Source organism: Pogona vitticeps, chromosome 2 (assembly GCF_051106095.1).
Source record: "Pogona vitticeps strain Pit_001003342236 chromosome 2, PviZW2.1, whole genome shotgun sequence".
Taxonomy (NCBI): Eukaryota; Metazoa; Chordata; class Lepidosauria; order Squamata; family Agamidae; genus Pogona; species Pogona vitticeps.
This window is the reverse complement of record NC_135784.1, coordinates 109,351,109-109,368,987: the sequence shown is the minus strand read 5'-3', so window position 1 is coordinate 109,368,987 and position 17,879 is coordinate 109,351,109. Positions and strand designations below refer to the sequence as shown.

Genomic DNA, 17,879 nt, shown 5'->3' with positions numbered 1-17,879 from the left:
ATGTGATCAGTGGGAAATAGAGTGCACCCAGCTGCTCCATAAGTGATCCAAAATGTGATTGATTTCCCTGTGTGATCACACCCTCAGTGCTGGTTACACATTCCCTGCATGAAAGGCCTTACTGGTTTTTCCCATTTCATTAGACCATCCCTAGAATAGACTCAAGGGCTTTAGTTTTCTAGTGTCTGGACCCTGGAGACTTATGATGAAAGGTCAGGAAACATTTCCGGATTAAAACTCCTAGCATCTCCTCATCTACTCCTAGCAAAACGAACCACAACAAGGCCTACCTGGATGCAGAGCTTCCACTTTTCCTTTTCTATAACTAGAGCTTGCCAGCTTATTGACTGCCTCCTGTTGAACTTTTCTAGGAGTTTCTCTTCTTTTGTGGCTAATCAACACTTCAAGGAGGCACGCTACCTGTGATTTGTTTTCAAGGAGACTTTTAAAATAAATCTGGTATTAATCTTTTAATATTTTGTAATTCTAATGGTTAGCTGTCTCCTCATTAGCTTAAGTGTCTACTTTAGGAGGAGGTGCAATTTCCATGATGACACATGCATATTTATGAAGCAGGGTATTATGAATATTTCATCTGGGGAAGTCACCAAATATGTTTATCAGAGAGAAGTATTAGCTTTGCCCCCAATTGTCAATCTCATCAAATGTGTCCTGTGCCACTGAACAACAGGGGCAACATTTGCCTTCTGCAACAAAATTAAAAACAGCTACTCTAGAATTTCATTGGGGTTAGCATCAGGACATATATATGGAAATAGCTTTTGCATAGGATTCATGAGAACATTTGTTGAAAAATGAACTGAGCTTTGGTTCTAATAGATGAAGTCCGTATTTTGCCATAACAGTGTTTATGGGGATGTTCAGAATAAGTTGTTGGAAATTGGAAGACCCACAATCAAGTCCCCATGGAGTCATGAAAATTTCTGAGTGACCCTGGGTCAGTTATTCTGTGTTTGCCTGTCCTACCTTACAGGAGAGTTTTGAGGATAAGATAGAGAGCAGGAAAACCATGTAGTCTATCTTGAGCACATCAGAAGAAAGATGATATAAAAATATAACAAGCAAATAGTTAAATAAATAAACTTTTTCTCCATTCTCATTGTTGTTTAGTCATTTAGTTGTGTCTGACTCTTCATGACCCCATGGACCAGAGCATGTCAGGCCCTCCGGTCTTCCACTGCCTCTTGGAGTTGGGTCAAATTCATGTTGGTAGCTTCGATGACACTGTCCAAACATCTCGTCCTCTGTCATCCCCCTTTTTTGCCTTCACTCTTTCCCAACATCAGGGTATTTTCCAGGAAGTCTTATCTTCTCGTGAGATGGCCAAAGTATTGGAGCCTCAGCTTCAGGATCTGTCCTTCCAGTGAGCATTCGGTGTTGATTTCCTTCAGAATGGATAGGTTTGTTCTCCCTTGCAATCCAGGGGACTCTCAAGAGCCTCCTCCAACACCACAATTCAAAAGCATCAATTCTTCGGCGGTCAGCCTTCTTTATGGTCCAGTTCTCACTTCCATACATTGGAAAAACCATAGCTTTGACCATGCGGACCTTTGTCAGCAAGGTGATATCTCTGCAGTTGGAGCATTCTTTGACACTGCCCTTCTTTGGGATTGGGATGTAGACTGATCTTTTCCAATCCTCTGGCCAATGCTGAGTTCTCCAAACTTGCTGGCATATTGAGTGTAGCACTTTAACAGTGTCATCTTTTAAGATTTTAAATAGTTCCACTGGAATGCTATCACCTTCACTGACCTTGTTGTTAGCCATGCTTTCTAAAGCCCACTTGACTTGATTCTCCAGGATGTCTGGCTCAAAGTCAGCAACCACACTATCTGGGTTGTCCGGGACATCCAGATCCTTCCGCTATAATTCTTTTGTGCATTCTTGCCACCTCTTCTAGATATCTTCTGCTTCTGTTAGGTCCCTACTTAAATGTAGCAAAAGGGAAAATAAGGTAACAAATTATGTGGGTGGGTGCTATATTCTCACAACTACCTGCAATGCAACTATTACATAAATAGACAGCTGAATGTTTTAACATACCTTTGTAAACTGTGCATTTAACCCCAGATGAACCCCTTAATTTTAACAAAGTTCTAATACATACCTGCTTTCCCACAAATCACCAAATGGCTGCAGTGCAATGCCATTAAAGTGATGTTCACCTTTCTGGTTCCACATCTCTTTGAATTATCTAATCTGGTTTTTCTAGACTTAGAGCATATTATTGCTTCACTGAACATTATGTATTTGCTCTTCAATGAGAGAAAACTAAGTACATGTTTTAAGGATCTTTGATTTTCCTATGAGACAGAAAAATCCTTAATGATGACTAGAAGAACTAACAGCCATAAGAAAACTGGGAGTGATGTGCTGGAGTTTAATTTACAACCTCACATGGTGTAGTTTGAGGGACTTGGAGGGACTTTTCTGAGCTGGGGTAATTGTCTATGTATCCAGCACTAAACAATTGTTCTTTCCAGCCATTAAATTCAAAAAAGGTCTCACCTCTCTGCTGAGTGTTTTCTTTTCCTTTCTTTCCTTGGTTGGTGGCTATTGTTTATTTCCTATCGATCTGTCCAGTTGGTTGCTAAGTATGTGTGCAGAAAAAAGCAGCGTACATGTTTGTAATTTCAACAACTGTAAAAAGAAATTTCTTTCTGCTACAAATGTTTCAGAGTGAGTTGTTGAGACTTTAAATGCTAGTTAGTGAGAAAGGGGTGGATTATTGTGAATTTGCGGCTATTCTCTTCTGTGGGTCTCTGTACTGCTATTATGTAGCAAAATGAATTTTACTAGAAATTCAAAAACCTGCAAAACACTTCATTGGATCACTCTGAAAATGGACAAATACTCCTGCTTTGCTTCAGAACCTGAATAAATTCCAGATCTGAAGTATATTCCCAGCCAAAACCAAAACATATTTCCTGTACACTGGCACAGAACAAATTAAATAAGACCTCATTTCCTCTTGGCCTAAATTACTCATTGAAGAATGGGAATATTTACCACATATTCTACAGTGGCTAGCAGTAAAAGCAGGCAAGTCCTTTATTAAGGTTTAGTTCATATTTTCATAATATTGCATGAAGAAACATCATGAACATCAGCATAAGGCAGTGAAGTAGATTTTTGCAGTCAGGGTTGAATACACTTATGTAACTTTGTTAGTCTGATAAGTGCAGAAAAAGAAAAAGAAAAAAATCCACTGCTTGTAGCTGCCAATCAGCTAAGAAAGAGTTGATTAAAGGAAACAAATCAATGGACTCAATCTAACGTTAATGCCAATTAAAGTAGACACATTCAGATCAATAGGACCTGATTTGTGTTGACTAATTAGTCATGGACATCTGGATTGATTTGTTCTGGTTGGGACTAAAATTGAATGTAGCACATGTGATTTAATAAAACAACAATGGCCAAACATCATGGATATAAGTTCATGAAGAAGGCTGGAAGTCTCGTTCATAAAATGGGAGCAATAGACCTTAGATTGTCTGCTGTATTTTTAGTGATACTACAGTCTGCTAAAGAGACTGGCCATTCACAAAAAACTGTTTTCCTTTCTAAACAGTGTGAAATATCTCTTATAATAACTGAAATTATTAAATACCAGACCAATATAAGATAGTGTATAATGTGCCTTGACTTCAGCCTTTATTACATACCGCAGTGATGATCTTCGAAAACTTAACAAGTTATTACATTCTGTCTGTTATTAGATTCTCAGTGGCCCCTTGGGTTGAAACACATGCCTGAGCACCTCCCCACTCCCCTATGCATGCCTTCACAGAGTCATGCACGACCACCTCATCACCCCAACTGGATTAGTCATTTAAAAAGAACAAAAGCTCTTCCTCCAGTCCTTCCCAGCAGCGGCAAAAATGGTCTCAACCCACATTTTCCTTGTGTGGAGAAAGAGAGCAAGGCTGAGACTGGGAGGGGTCTTGGGTAGAGGGTTGGGGAAGGGGGGGCATGATCTCATGTGTCATGTGAATCACACCGGATGACGAGCTACCTCCTCAAGGAGAGAACCGCTCAGCTTCCTCAAAGTCAAGCCGGAGTCAACTCAGGGCTGTTGTAGTTTACCAGTCAGGAGGGGATTGGGGATTGGCTTCTCCTTAATGAGCCTTCGTACACCCTGGCCCACCTCCCTAACGCCCACCCAGCCCGTCTTTTCAATACAAGCTGCCTATGCAGGCCTCCTTAGATTGCCAAAGCTTGCTCTTTGCACCAATGGCAGAAAACCTTTTGCCAGCAAGTGCAAGAGTGACCCATTGCTGGCCACATCATGATCTGTGCCATTTTTTCCTATTTCCACACTGCATTACCCCCTATGGAGGAGAACCCACAATGTACTCGCATACTTTAAGACACATTTGACACAAGAATACCAACACACTGACATTCCTGTTTGAAAACTGATTTTTTTTTTGAAAAATAAGAGTCAATCAAAAGTAAGTGAGGGAAGCACACCAGACATAAAGGAAATAAATCGATTTAGGAGTACACACCGAATGCAATGCTGGTAGTACTGTGCTATGAAATGTGGAACAAAAATAGTAGTAACCTCCCAGTGGGTTTGGATTTGATGTGTACATAGCACAGAACGGGAACAAAAGAATCGATAATGGCCAAGCGTCATCTGAACCCAAAAGGAGAGTCAAATTTCACAAAAAGTAACTTGGAAACATTTTGCAAGTGTGACCACAGTCACAGTCAGGGTTCCCACACAGTGACCCTATGAATTAGAGACCTTGAAAGATCCCTCTGTTAACACCAGGTCTTGTTAAGTGAAGGCTACAACCTCCTTTCTTGAGTCACTCCATTTTACATTCATATTTCCTCATGTCTTTCTGCCTTCCACTAATTTTTTTAGGTACCGTAGTTTTTGCTCCATAAGACGCACTCCCCCCCCAAAAAAGTGGGGGGGAGTCTGTGCGTTTTATGGAGCGAAGGCCACGATTTTGCCCCCACTGGCCCCGTGGGAGGAGCGTCGCAAGGGTCTGAGTGAGCCTTCCAGGACCCTTGCAATGCTCCCCACCCCACCCCCCACGGGGCCAGCGCTGGTGAAATCGCCAGCTTCCAGGTGGGGAGAGCATCGCAAGGGTCCTGGAAGGCTCACTCAGACCCTTGCGACGCTCCCCCCACCCCCCATGGGGCCAGTGCAGGTGAAATCGCCACCTTCTGGGATGCTTTTGAGGCTTGGGAAGCTTCAGAAGAGTCCCAGAAGGTGGTATTTTGCCCCCTCTGGCCTCCAGGGGGGCAGGGTGAGCCTCCAAAGGGTCCTAGGGTGTGTTCCATAAGATGGACCTCTCCATAAGGCTCACCAAGTTTTAGGAGAAGAAAAGAGATTTTTTTTCCTGTTTTCTTCTCCTAAAAATTTGGTGCGTCTTATGGAGAGGTGCGTCTTATGGAGCGAAAAATACGGTATATAAAACTAAAAAGCTAAAAACTAATAAGCTCTGTCACATCCTCCAGAGGCCAGTCTTTTAAAACAAACCTAAAAGTCAGAAGATGTAGTCTCCCCACATGCAAGGAGCTCCTCAAAACATGGTAAAATTGGCCCCTTCTGAGAGGGCACAAAGGGGCTTTTTGAACTATATCGTTTTTTTTTTACCAATTTTACCATGTTTTGAGGAGCTCCTTTTACAAGACTGGCCTCTGGAGGGTGTGACAGAGCTTTTTAGTTTTGGGAGGTTTGGATTTTTTTTAACTGATTTGTAAGAGAAAATGGTAGGAAAAGTCTACAGATGGGCAGTCCTCAAATCTTTTGAACAGTCCTTATCAACAGGTGACATGTGGCCCCTGAGAGGGTCCTGGCACATTTTAAGGAGGCCACAGGCTGGAAACAATTCTTCACATACAACCGCATAAGGTTCATTATGAGACTTACATAATCTTGATTTGGAATATATTTCTTCCATATTTGTGACTGTGGCCAAAAAAGGGGGTTGAGAATGCCTGCCCTAGACTTCACCCACCCTTGCTTTTAAGTGAAAAAAATAACAATTTCTCTGTATTTATTAGACCTGCAAAAGATAGTTCTCTCTTCCTCTTCATTCAAATGAATTTACTGTATATAGTCTGACATTCAAAGCAATCAGCTGTGCTTTAACTAATCAGCAATACTTTAATAAAGAACCCTAATTTCTCTCCCCACAAACGCAATTCAGTATAGATTATGGTAGCAAGTCTGAAAATGGAAGATCATCATATGTGAGCAATGATCTTGGAAAATGGTTATTTACTGGTGGCATCATTTTTGTTTTTAACAATACCTTTTCTCATTAGTTAAATGGCATCAGACACTTCTGGGCAATTTCTCATCAGGAACTATTTGGGTAAGGAAGAGGGCAAGGAAAAAGAAAACTGGAGGAGACAATGATGCCATTGTTGTCAATCTTTGCCTTTACCACTTTTCATCTGCAAATGGAAATCCAGCCAATTGGATATTCTGGTGACAATATACGGTAAATTAAAATTGGCTCATTTGTTTAATTGCATATATCACACTGATCATCTATGACACTTGCCTTCCTATAAGGTACTGTACACCACGTTCTTTCTTCATGGGACTTGCTTGTTGATATACCTTTGCATGGATGAGGGACTTTTTGATGATCAAAGTCACTTTGCTAGAGATCACAGATATTTCCTAATAGGTGAGTAAAATAACATTATCTCCTTCAAAGTACACCTGGAGAAATTGAGAAGGGTGCTTTCGCACTTCAGTTTGTTGAGTTAATACATGCAGTTGCACAGATCAATTTGTATCTCTTAGGTGTTACAGGCCAGAAGTGAAGGGAGGCAGTAAAATGCACGAAATTCCACCATGGACTGAGGACTGATCAAGGAGCTATTCAGTCAAGAATAAAGTGGCAACACAAACTTATCTAGCAAACCGTCCTGTTAGTTTTTCTCTATTACTGAGCAGAAAGGATTCTCAAAGTCTTAGGGAAAAGGTGAGACTCACAGAACGATTGAATTGGAAGGGGGCTATAAGGCCATCAAGTCCAATTCCTTGCCCAAGGCAGGAATCAAAATCAAAGTGGATCTGATAAATAGTTGCTCAATTTTTTTCTTGACTGCCTCCAGCATTGGAGCCCTCACCACCTCCTGAAGTAATTGTTCCATTGTCATACAGCTCTAACAGTTAACACATTTTCCTGATACTCAGCCAAAATCTGGCTTCCTGTAGCATGAGCCCATTGTTACATGTCCTGCACTCTGGAATGAACAAGAACAGTTCCTGCCCCTCTTCTGTATGACTTCTTTTCAAGTATTTGAAAAGTGCTGTCATATCTCCCCTCGATCTTCTGAGCACAAGATATATTGACAGTCTTAATATTATCGTCTGTCAGACAACTTGGGCAGGAATATATCTTTGGATAAAGTATATAGGGAGATCCAGCAACAAGAAACAATCATGGGTGCGCCAGCAAACCCTGGAGAAAGGCAGGATATACTATATTTTTCCGTGTATAAGATGCGACTTTTTATTTAAATAATTGGACCAAAAATTGAGGGTCACTTTTATACAGGGCAGGCAGCCGCTTTCCCTGCCTTGTGTGAAGCTACAGAGTAAAGCAGCCGTGAAAGGGCAGCACACTCGCAACCCTTTGATCCTGAAGCAGCCATGAAAGAGGATCAAAGGGGCGCACGTGCACTGCTCTTTCATAGCTGCACTAGCCATTTCCTAAGGTCCGCAGGGCTTAGAAGGCAGGAAAGGCAGCCAGGAAAGGTGCGAGGATCAAAGCGGCGCACGCGCGTTCTCTTTTCATGGCTGCACTAGCCATTTCCTAAACTCCGCAGGGCACAGAAAGCGAGAAAGGCAGCCGAGAAAGGGCGCGTGCGTGCGCTGCCCTCAAATTTTCTAATTTGGGTGTTAGAAAAGGGGGGGTCGTCTTATACAGTGGATTGTCTTGTAAATGGGAAAATATGGTAAATAAAATAAGTAAGTAAGTAAAATTTAACACAAACACCAAAAAAAAAAAAAAACTAAAGAAAGCACAGATATACATTGTAAAGATACAGAGGTTTGGTCATGTGGAGAACTTGAGTTGTTTGACAGAGAAACCAGATTCTCAGGAAGAAAGTTGATGGGCAATTTAGCAATAACCCAAAGGTTGCAGGAGGTTAGAAATCAGGGCCTGAATATATGACTGAGAAAAAAATGAAGGAAATGTTTGCTTTTCTTTTGCTTTCTTCCATTGGTTTCCACTGAGTGTTTTAATTATGCATGCATTTAATTATGCATGCATGCATGTAGAACTATGCATTGTCTCAGCCTTCCTCCTGCTCCTTGCCCTCCCCCCCCGTTTGATGTCACTGCTAGGAAGCTTCAGAAAAACAGCACAATAGGAAACTATTTATTTTGCAGCTCACTCAGATGGGCCTTGTTATCATCAAGCTGCACATCTTGCACAGACCCAAGATCTGAAAGAAAGGCAATGCTCCAGGCAACCATTTTGATTTGCTCTTCTGAGCAAACATGAATGAATGTGGTCCCAGAAGGCTTACTTCCCCACCCCTGTGTGGTTATATATTGTGCGCTTCGCAATGAAAAGAATGGAGATTCACTGTGTGCCACAAGTTCTACTGGAGAGACTCAACAAAGGAAACTGTCAAGAATTGGAAAAAAGAAGGCCAAGAAGTTGACAGAAAGAAAGAATAGGAAAGAAAGCTGAAGGACAATTTCAGAGTTTATATACAACACCTAACATTTTCCAGCACCATGTGCTCCTCGAGGGTAGCTGGAAATATCAATAAATATTAAATCAACATGGAAACAACAATATCATTCAACAACATTATATAGATAGTACTCATGAATATAAACCCAAGAGGGAGTGCAGGGAATAAAATAAGGGTCTAACATCAAGCAACAATATAAGTATCTTTAAAACATCCATACAGCATTCAACATAAAAACACATCAAGATTGTCCTTTCCAGTCTCCATGGCATAGTCAGACCATGGGTTGTGCTTCTATTAAGATTTCTATCATTCAGATTATTCTAACTAAAACCAGAAGTTCTAGTTTGAACTTTTGAGTCTTCTACACATTGAAGAAAATATATGTGAGGAGCCTAGATAATCGCCTACTTCAGAAAGACATGTTGTGTATGTGTTGATGCTGGATAGGTATTGTGAAGACATTTGTGCATTGCACTCCATGGTTTTCTTCTCTTGTTTGATTCATGTTATATATTGGAGCAATGAGGAGGATTATAAGTTTTACAGTGGTGCCCCACTTAATGATTACCCCGCTCCACGACAAATCCGCTTAATGATTAGGTTTTTTGCGATCACAAAACGATGTTTAGATAGGAAAAACCGCTTTACGATGAACCAATTTCTCGCTTTAGAACAATCAAAACAGCTGATCTACGCATTTTCAAAATGGTCACCCACTGTGCAAAATGGCTCCCCGCTGTGTTAGGGACGGATTCTTCACTCTACAGGGAGCAGAAAATGCCCCCCCCCATGGAGGATCTTCGCTGGACCAGCAGGTATTTAGCCCATTAGAACACGTTGAACAGTTTTCAATGCATTTCAATGGGCTTTTTTATTTTGCTTGATGACGATTTCGCTCTACAGTGATTTCAATGGAATGGATTAACATCATCAAGCAAGGCACCACTGTACTTCTATCTCTTATTGCAGGGATGGCCGACACATGGCTTGAAGAGGTAGCCTCCATCATCCCACACACCATTTTTTCCCCTCAGAAAGTTTCCTTGTGATCTCTAGGGGGCTGGGATGATTTTGCCCTATTTTAAGGGACATTATTTATTTATTTGATTTATTTGATTTCTATCCCGCCTATCTAATCAATTAAGATTACTCTAGGCGGCTTACAACCACAAAGCAACAACAATATGAATTAAAAACAATTTTACAAAAGAAAAGTTTTGAAGCCCAGCCATGTTTAAATGTTATTGTTTATATGGTGATGGTAAGTATGTGTTATTTTGAAATGCATTAGTAAGTGAGGAGCATGGAATGTTGGGAAGAATGGTTGGATAGGTTTTTGGAGCAATGTGAGGGAAAGTATGATCCAAGAGAGGGCGGTTTTAATAAGGCAGTCTGAGGGAGAGTGAAGAGTTATGCTGAATGAATTTTAAGCCTATGACTAAATAACATCCTCAATATCTAGATGATGACTTTGGGATAAACCTAATAGCTAAACTATTGATAGAAGACTCCTCTATCTAATAAGGGCCCTATATGAACAAACATATTTGAGAGTTAGATGTAGCATACAAAGTCATTTAACTGAACCTATTCAAACCTACAGAGGTGTCAGACGAGGATGTCTTTTAGCACCTGCATTATTCATTTTTTATATAAATGGTCTACCCAACTGCCTAAATACTCCCGGTATTCACAAGCACACACACCAGACTTGGTGAACAGTACCAGTATCATTGTATGCGGATGACACAGTAATACTTTCCAGAATACCTGTTGCGAAGATGAATCCCTGACAATTTCCAGAAAACCAAGATAGTTGCCTTTGGGCACAGACCAAAGAAGAGAGTATGGTCAATAAATGGAAACTATATTGGGCAGGTAAACAACTTTAAATATCTTGGGGTATTTCTACAAGCTTCAGGCTCTAAACTTCAACACAGCGAATACGCTGCAGACCAAGGAGAAAGAAACAGCATAGTAAAATTTCACTACTCTCAAGGGGGTGCGTTTGTTCCAGCAGTGCTAAAACTCTATAAGGCCAAGACATTATCCCAACTGTTATATGGGTCATTTCTAGGCCCAGTCAGCGCACATTTTCACCTCAGGAAAGGGTACAATCCAATTTTTTAAGAACCATCTTACAAGTCCCCATATCTGTCCCAAATGCCAGGATAAGACTGGAGACAGGATGTCTAACATATATACCTTCAGGTATCCAGGGCCCACAGCTTGGGCCCTGGATATCTGAAGAACCACCTCCTTCCATATGAACCTACCCAGCAGTTAAGATCTAGCCAGGGGTCCCTTTTGAAAGAGCCATCCCTCAAGGAGGCAAGAGGGATGACTTGTAGACAAAGGGCCTTTTTGGCAACTGCCCCCAGACTATGGAATGTCATCCCAATTGAGATTTGTCTGGTGCCGACACTGATGACATTTCAGCACCAGGTCAAAACCTTTCTGTTCCAGAAGGCTTTTAATTGAAATAATATCAACTGTGGGTCCTGATGGCAATTTTTGGAGTATATATTTTAATTGTTTTGTTTTCGTTTTTACTGTATTTTAATTGTTGTAAGCCACCCAGAGACCTTTAGGTAGTGTGGGCAGCATATAAGTTAAATAAATAAAATAAATAAAAGTAGAAGCCTGGATAAGTATTCTCTCTATTTACACGTGGTTAAAGCCCTATCTTATCCCACAAGGGCTGCTTCCCCTGATATTCACTGATAACTTCCAATCGAACTGGGACATATCTGTTCAGAGGTATATGGTGAAAATTGGTGTCCATCCCCATTCCCTTTTATTATATGGATTAGACCAGGCAAAAAACCAACAACTGTTAAGCAGAGAATTGAGGATATTGAGCACCAATCAGATCTTTCCAGGGTACAAAACACTATGGCAAGGGCCTATATTAAAAATGTTACAGGTATCTAACGTCGCTGGAAGTAAAAGGGTTTAGGAGAGCTTTTACTCTGGCAAGGTGTGCTCCCACTTGCTGAGAGGCTGTGTTCCTGCTCCCTTGGTGAGGTCAAGTCCATGGAGCCCATGTTTTTCCGCTGCCCGCATTATGCAGTAGCACGAAATCAGATCATTACTCCATTGATTGAAAACATCTCTGGCCAATCAGAGAAAACTAGACTAGAGTATCTCTTCTCAGACAGGGATAGTAAGATAGCTGGGTACGAGGTAGCTGGGTTCTGTCTGGCGATTCTCAAGTTCCAGAAATTTCCCCATACCTGACTCTGGTATTGGTATAGAGGGTTTTGAATTGCTTGTATACGTGTTTGTTTTCTACCTATGTTTGATGCTTTTATGTCTATGTTTGAGGGACATGGTGGCGCTGTGGGTTAAACCGCAGAAGCTTCTGTGCTGCAGGGTCAGAAGACCAGCAGTTATAAGATTAAATCCACATGACGGAGTGAGCTCCTGTCACCTGTCTCAGCTCCTGCCAACCTAGCAGTTTGAAAGTATGTAAATGCAAGTAAATAAATAGGTACCACCACGGTGGAAGGTAATGGTGTTCCATGTCTAGTCATGCTGGCCACGTGACCACGGAAACTGTCTTCGGACCAACGCTGGCTCTATGGCTTGGAGACGGGGATAAGCACCATGCCCTAGAGTCGGACACAGGGAACCTTTACCTTGATGCTTTTACGTACAGTGGTGCCCCGCTTAATGGCGATAATCCATTCCAGGAAAATCGCTGTTAAGCGAAAACATGATAAAGCGAAAAAACCCATTGAAATGCATTGAAACCCCTTCAATGCGATCCAATGGGATCAAAACTCACCATCCAGTGAAAATCCTCCATAGGACAACTGTTTTCGCTCCCTGTCTTCTGAGGAATCCGTCCCAGAAAACAGCATGGAGCCATTTTGTTTACCCGGTGGCCATTTTGAAACCGCCGATCGGCTGTTTTAAAATCATTGTTTTGTGAAGAATCAGTTCCCGAAGCAGGGAATTGCGATCGCAAAAAGATCGTCATATTGTGGTTTCGTCGTAATGCGGGCCAATCGTAAAGCGAGGCACCACTGTATTGCAGAGATTGTGTGGATCTGGGTTGTCCACTTCTGTGTATTATAGGTCTAAGGACTGCAAATAAAGAATTGATTGATTGATTGATTGATTGATTGATTGATTGATTGATTGATTGATTGATTGATTGATTGATTGATTGATTGATTGATTGATTGATTGATTGATGTCATATGCCTTAATATATTTGCCAACTGGCAAGTACATCAAATGGTATTAAATCTAAGACTCTGGAATCTCTGCTTAAGAAAACATCCCACGGTCCACCTGGCATGACAGAAGAGAGGCAGGGAAAAAGGCTCCTGTCCAGTTCAATTAAGAAATGGGAACCAATCATGTCTATAATGTCCTGCTAGCAACTAGCCAGTTTTGCTCAAAGGACAGCCAAATGGGACTGTTCCAGCCCTACTGGAAACTGTGGATGAGATCTGGAGCCAAGACACTCAGGGCAGGGGTCTTGACTCTCCTCCTTCCCCTGCCGTCATCTACACAACAATCTCATCAGGTTAGTCAGGCTGAGAGAGAGAGAGAGAGCTTAAGAGAGAAAAGCAGGCTCAAGATGTCCCAGGGAGTTTATATGCAGACTTCAACCATCAAACGGAAGCATGTGGTGTATGAAACAAAATCAAAGTGACTATGTTTAATAATCAAGTAATTTAAATAGATAAAACATAATGTGTTAGCTTACATACAGGTTCAAACGTAACAGCACCTGAATGTCATTCTGTAGAGTACACTAATCATATATGCTGTACTCCATAGGGGAACTAAAGGGGAACTGGCAGATGGGCCATAGGACTGAACTCATTCAGCATATTCTGTTAAGCCTACTGTATTGGTTTTTTGTATTTCATATTAGACAGAACATTCGCCAAAAGAATTAGCAGTAGTCCCAGGAGAATGGGATTATATTTATAAGGAAAGTCCTTGTTGCAGGGTCCTATTGCAACTATGAGTTCCCAAGGGAGGGGAGAAAAGCACAAGCACCCAAAGCCCCTTACCACATACCTTACTGGGAACATGAGCAGAAGGCTGTAAGGAAGGTGGGAGAGCCAACCAATTCACAGACTTGACACTGGCAGAAGAGGAGGCAGCAGGAGTGTCAATGCAGGGAGAAATCAGAGCAAGCCGCCTCAGAAAGGTGAGACCAACACCATTGCTGGGAAGGAAATACTTTCTCTGACTGCATTCACTGCAGGTGTATCAGCCCTTGTTATTAGGAGGAGGGTCCAGACATCCTGGACATGATAGTCTGGGACTAAGAGAACTGGGCTCCCCAATTCCCTTTTTCTTCCTTGGTGAGTGGAACCAGGGAACCAGAGACTTTGCAAACAGACTTTGCTGGTGGCATCAACCCAGCCTAGAGACATGGGACTGAACTCGGAGTTACTTGTTGTCAATGCTTTCCCAAGTTCAATAAATCCTGTTGCAGTTCCAACTATCAGTCTGAATATATGTATGTAAGAAGGGAAGAAGGATGCCCCACTGACCCAATTGGGACTGGTGAGGTTCACACCAAATCTCTATTAAGATGGTGTGCAATCTCTTTACTCCTATTCCCTTTGAGTAGCAACCATTAAGTCATCTGCAAAGGCAAGAATAAAAGTTAAATGGCAGTTTTTGCTTCTGATATACGAGCATTGATCTGCATCACCATGCTCAATGCCTTGTTGCAGTAGCATCTTCTTCATTTTCTCATTCCAGGCCCGAGTTGCATGCTTTAGTCCATGCAAATCTTTTGTTTGTTTGTTTGTAAAGAAACCCAGGATGTTTCTGGCTGATGAAGCCCAGTGGCTGCTCGTCCTTCACACTTAATCCTCAGAGCTAGTCTGTGAAGGTCATTCTGACACAGAAAGCAAAGCATAGAAAATAAAAAATTAGAGTAAATAGGTATAATCTAACCCCCCCCCCAAAAAAAGTAGTTAGTTGTCATTATAGAATTCTTAAAGTAACTTTCTTCTTATTATTACAAAAAACTAACAAGATTTTGAAAAACAAAGAAACCCCAGATTGGCACAACCCATGCTGCTGGCCTTAAGTAAGAACACTGGAATTAATTGCACATAGCTAGAGATGGGGACAAGTCAAAAAAATGGGGATTCGTTTTGATCCGTTATTCATCAAGGTTAACAGATCAACAAACATGAATATTCTTTGACAAATTGATGACTCAATCTGTCGATTCATCTGCATTTTAAATGGCTATAAAAACTGGCCCCCAACCACCTAGAGACACCAAATATGCAGGGAAGCTTCCTCAGACACTTTTCTACAACTCCTGAAAGTTTGGTGAACATTGGATCATGAACCCCCTAGTTATATAGTCACAAAGAGGATCCCCCCCCAGGAAAGCTTCCCCAGCTTCCCCCGACTTAGAAACTCCGAAGCACAACGAAGGATGAATAAAAACGGATAAATATTCATCCCTTTGTATTTGTGGGGGTTTCTGGAACCCACAAATACGGATTGACGAATATTTAATGAACCGGCTATATTCGTCAGAAAAAGCGATCCATTTTTATATTCATCCCCATCTCTACACCTAACCTATTATTTGTTACCAGCTTCTTCCAAGTGGCAAGAGTGACCAGGTGAGAATCACCTAGTGACTCACTGCAGACTAAAATCTGAAACTCCAAATCCCATTGCAACACCACAGCTTCTGACTTCTATAGTATTCATTTCAGGTCCTGAAAGAATACAAGATACCACCATGATTATCCATTCCAGCTCTAAGGAACAGCATTCCAGTTCGCAGAATACTATCTACCATATACTACCTATCCTTGGTTTGGCTTAGGGATCGCTTGGTTTTGGAATTAGATATCAGACCTAAGAACAGCCTGTACAGAACACAGAAGCAGTCCCCAAATTTTGTGTGTGTGTGTGTGTGTGTGTGTGTGTGTGTGTGTGTGTGTGTGTGTGTGTGTGTGTGTGTGTGTGTGTGTGTGTGTGTGTGTGTGTGTGTGTGTGTGTGTGTGTGTGTGTGTGTGTGTGTGTGTGTGTGTGTGTGTGTGTGTGTGTGTGTGATAAAATGCAACAGAGACAACTGTAAAAAGGAGGAATTTGTTTCCCTTGCATCTGTCTCCTTGCATGTGAGTGTGTGATATTTCTGTAGAAACTGGCAAGAAAGCACCTCTCCACACCTGACCCTGTGTATGTGTGTGTTATATGCCCTCAAGTCAGCTCCAACTTACAGCAAGCCTAATAGGGTTTTCAAGATACTCTTAATGCTCTTGGGCTTTTGCTGAGCAGAAAGTCCTGCCAGCACTGTACTTTCTTTTCTTTTTATTGTCATTCTTACAACTTTGTGGCTTTGGAAAACAAAGACACTCTCTTCTTTTATTTATATATAATTACAAGCAAGTGCGTTGGGCTCCAATCCATACCAGAACTGTCATTCAGAGATAGAAGTGGTTTATTTTTTAATTTTTTTTACTAAACATTTTTTTTAAAAAAATCACACCTACAAAAACAAATCGAAAAAACAACTTGATAGAAGTGGTGTAACCCCCCCTTCCAGGGCTTTCCCCCTCACATTTGCTGTTTTCCTTCTCACATACAATAAGGATGGAAATCTTCCATGTACTTTATTCTTGCAGGAGAAAATGCAAAATTTCAAGTGTTTATTCTTCCTGCAGAGGAAGACTATGAATGTTTCAATTCATCTTATTTACAAAAGATTCGCGGCAGCGTTGCAAACCTGAAATTCTCTTGCATATTGTATTTTATGCACACATAAAAACCCACCCTTCAGTATTTTTGCAAAATACAAGTTCTGTCTAGTATGAAACACAAAAATCAGCAAGGTTATAAAGTGTTACAAACACGGGGAGAAAATTCTTTTTACTTTCCAAGTTGTGGCAATTAATTGAGCTTAATCTCTTAACTAATTAATGGCAGTTACAGGAACTCAGCCATTGTTTACAAGAGATATTATCAAAAGTGTAGTGAGGCAATTTGAAACCTTAAGCAATATCCCTTTTTTAAAAGAGGAAAAACACCGTTGTCCTTCAATGCAGTGTTCTGGAGAAAGTTGAAATCTTACAGGACACCACATTTAAGGATAAAAGCTATTTTGTGTTTGGACGATAAAGAAACGAAACACAGCTGTGCAAACCATGGGCAAAACCCCAAATTAGGGTTGTCTATACTCTTATTGGACTACTAAAATATCAATCAGAATGCAAGCTTTCAAATCCTCTAGGGTGTTTAATCAACTTAGAAGGTGGGGGAGAGATGTGTTGAAGCTCCAGGATTTGTTATCAGACAAAGGGCCAAACTATAAATGAGAGATAATCTCTAATTAGAGCTGAAATGACATTACTGTTCAAGATACTTAAGGCAGTTTTTCATGTGTGAAAAAAGAAGAACCTGCTTATGGACTAAAGACCAATCACAGAACAAAGCAAGCTAAAGCTTCTGTTGTGACCATCACACCAGCAAACAGAGGCTATGAAGAGTGTAGGATAAGCCAATGGCAAAAGAGTCAGAATCCAAAACAGCCCAAGTGAAGCCATACCAAGAATCATGTAAGCAAACCCAAGTAACCCCCTCGCCCCCCCCCAAAAAGCAAGGAGCAGATAAGATAAACATAAACCAGCAAAATATCAAAATAAAAATCTCCCACCCATTGCAGTTCTGAGAGCTTTTCTATAACAGAGCTGCTGGAGCTCTGCAGACACTCATTTGCAGATGTTTGCTCAGCTGGGAGAAGAGCTCAATTGCAGAATTTGGCCTATAGTCTCACTGAGAGGAACAGCCTTCTTCTAAGGAGACCACCTGCTTTTCAGGAAGTTCTTTCCCTTGAGGAGTCTCTCCCCACAGTTGAAGGAGCTTCAAGACAAGCTTCTGCCTTCAGTACAAGGCGTTAGTAGAGGTTCCACACTCCTCTGACCCAGCCCCAGAAGCTTCTGACCTCTTAATGGTCTGATGCCATCTGGGGGTTTGGCCTTCTGGATATCAGAGGGGCCAGGCTCTAATGGATCCGGAAAATACTTACCCATATTAGATTTGAGAGGCTCTGATTCGAATATATTTGGGTACCCAAAACTATTCAATGCATCCAATGTTCTGTAGCACATAGCTGGGCACAGATCTTCCAAGATCCCCAGTAAGACCCA

The 17,879-nt window shown here is 41.4% G+C and overlaps 1 long non-coding RNA gene across 1 annotated transcript; it reads right to left on the bottom strand.

Moving 5' to 3' along the window:
- Positions 1 to 14,100: 14,100 nt before the first annotated feature.
- On the bottom strand, positions 14,101 to 17,644 carry LOC144586851 (uncharacterized). Its single transcript, XR_013541909.1, has 2 exons — positions 17,387 to 17,644; positions 14,101 to 14,599 (listed from the first exon to the last, which is right to left on the bottom strand). It is a non-coding gene; the product is annotated as an uncharacterized LOC144586851 (long non-coding RNA).
- Positions 17,645 to 17,879: the final 235 nt, after the last annotated feature.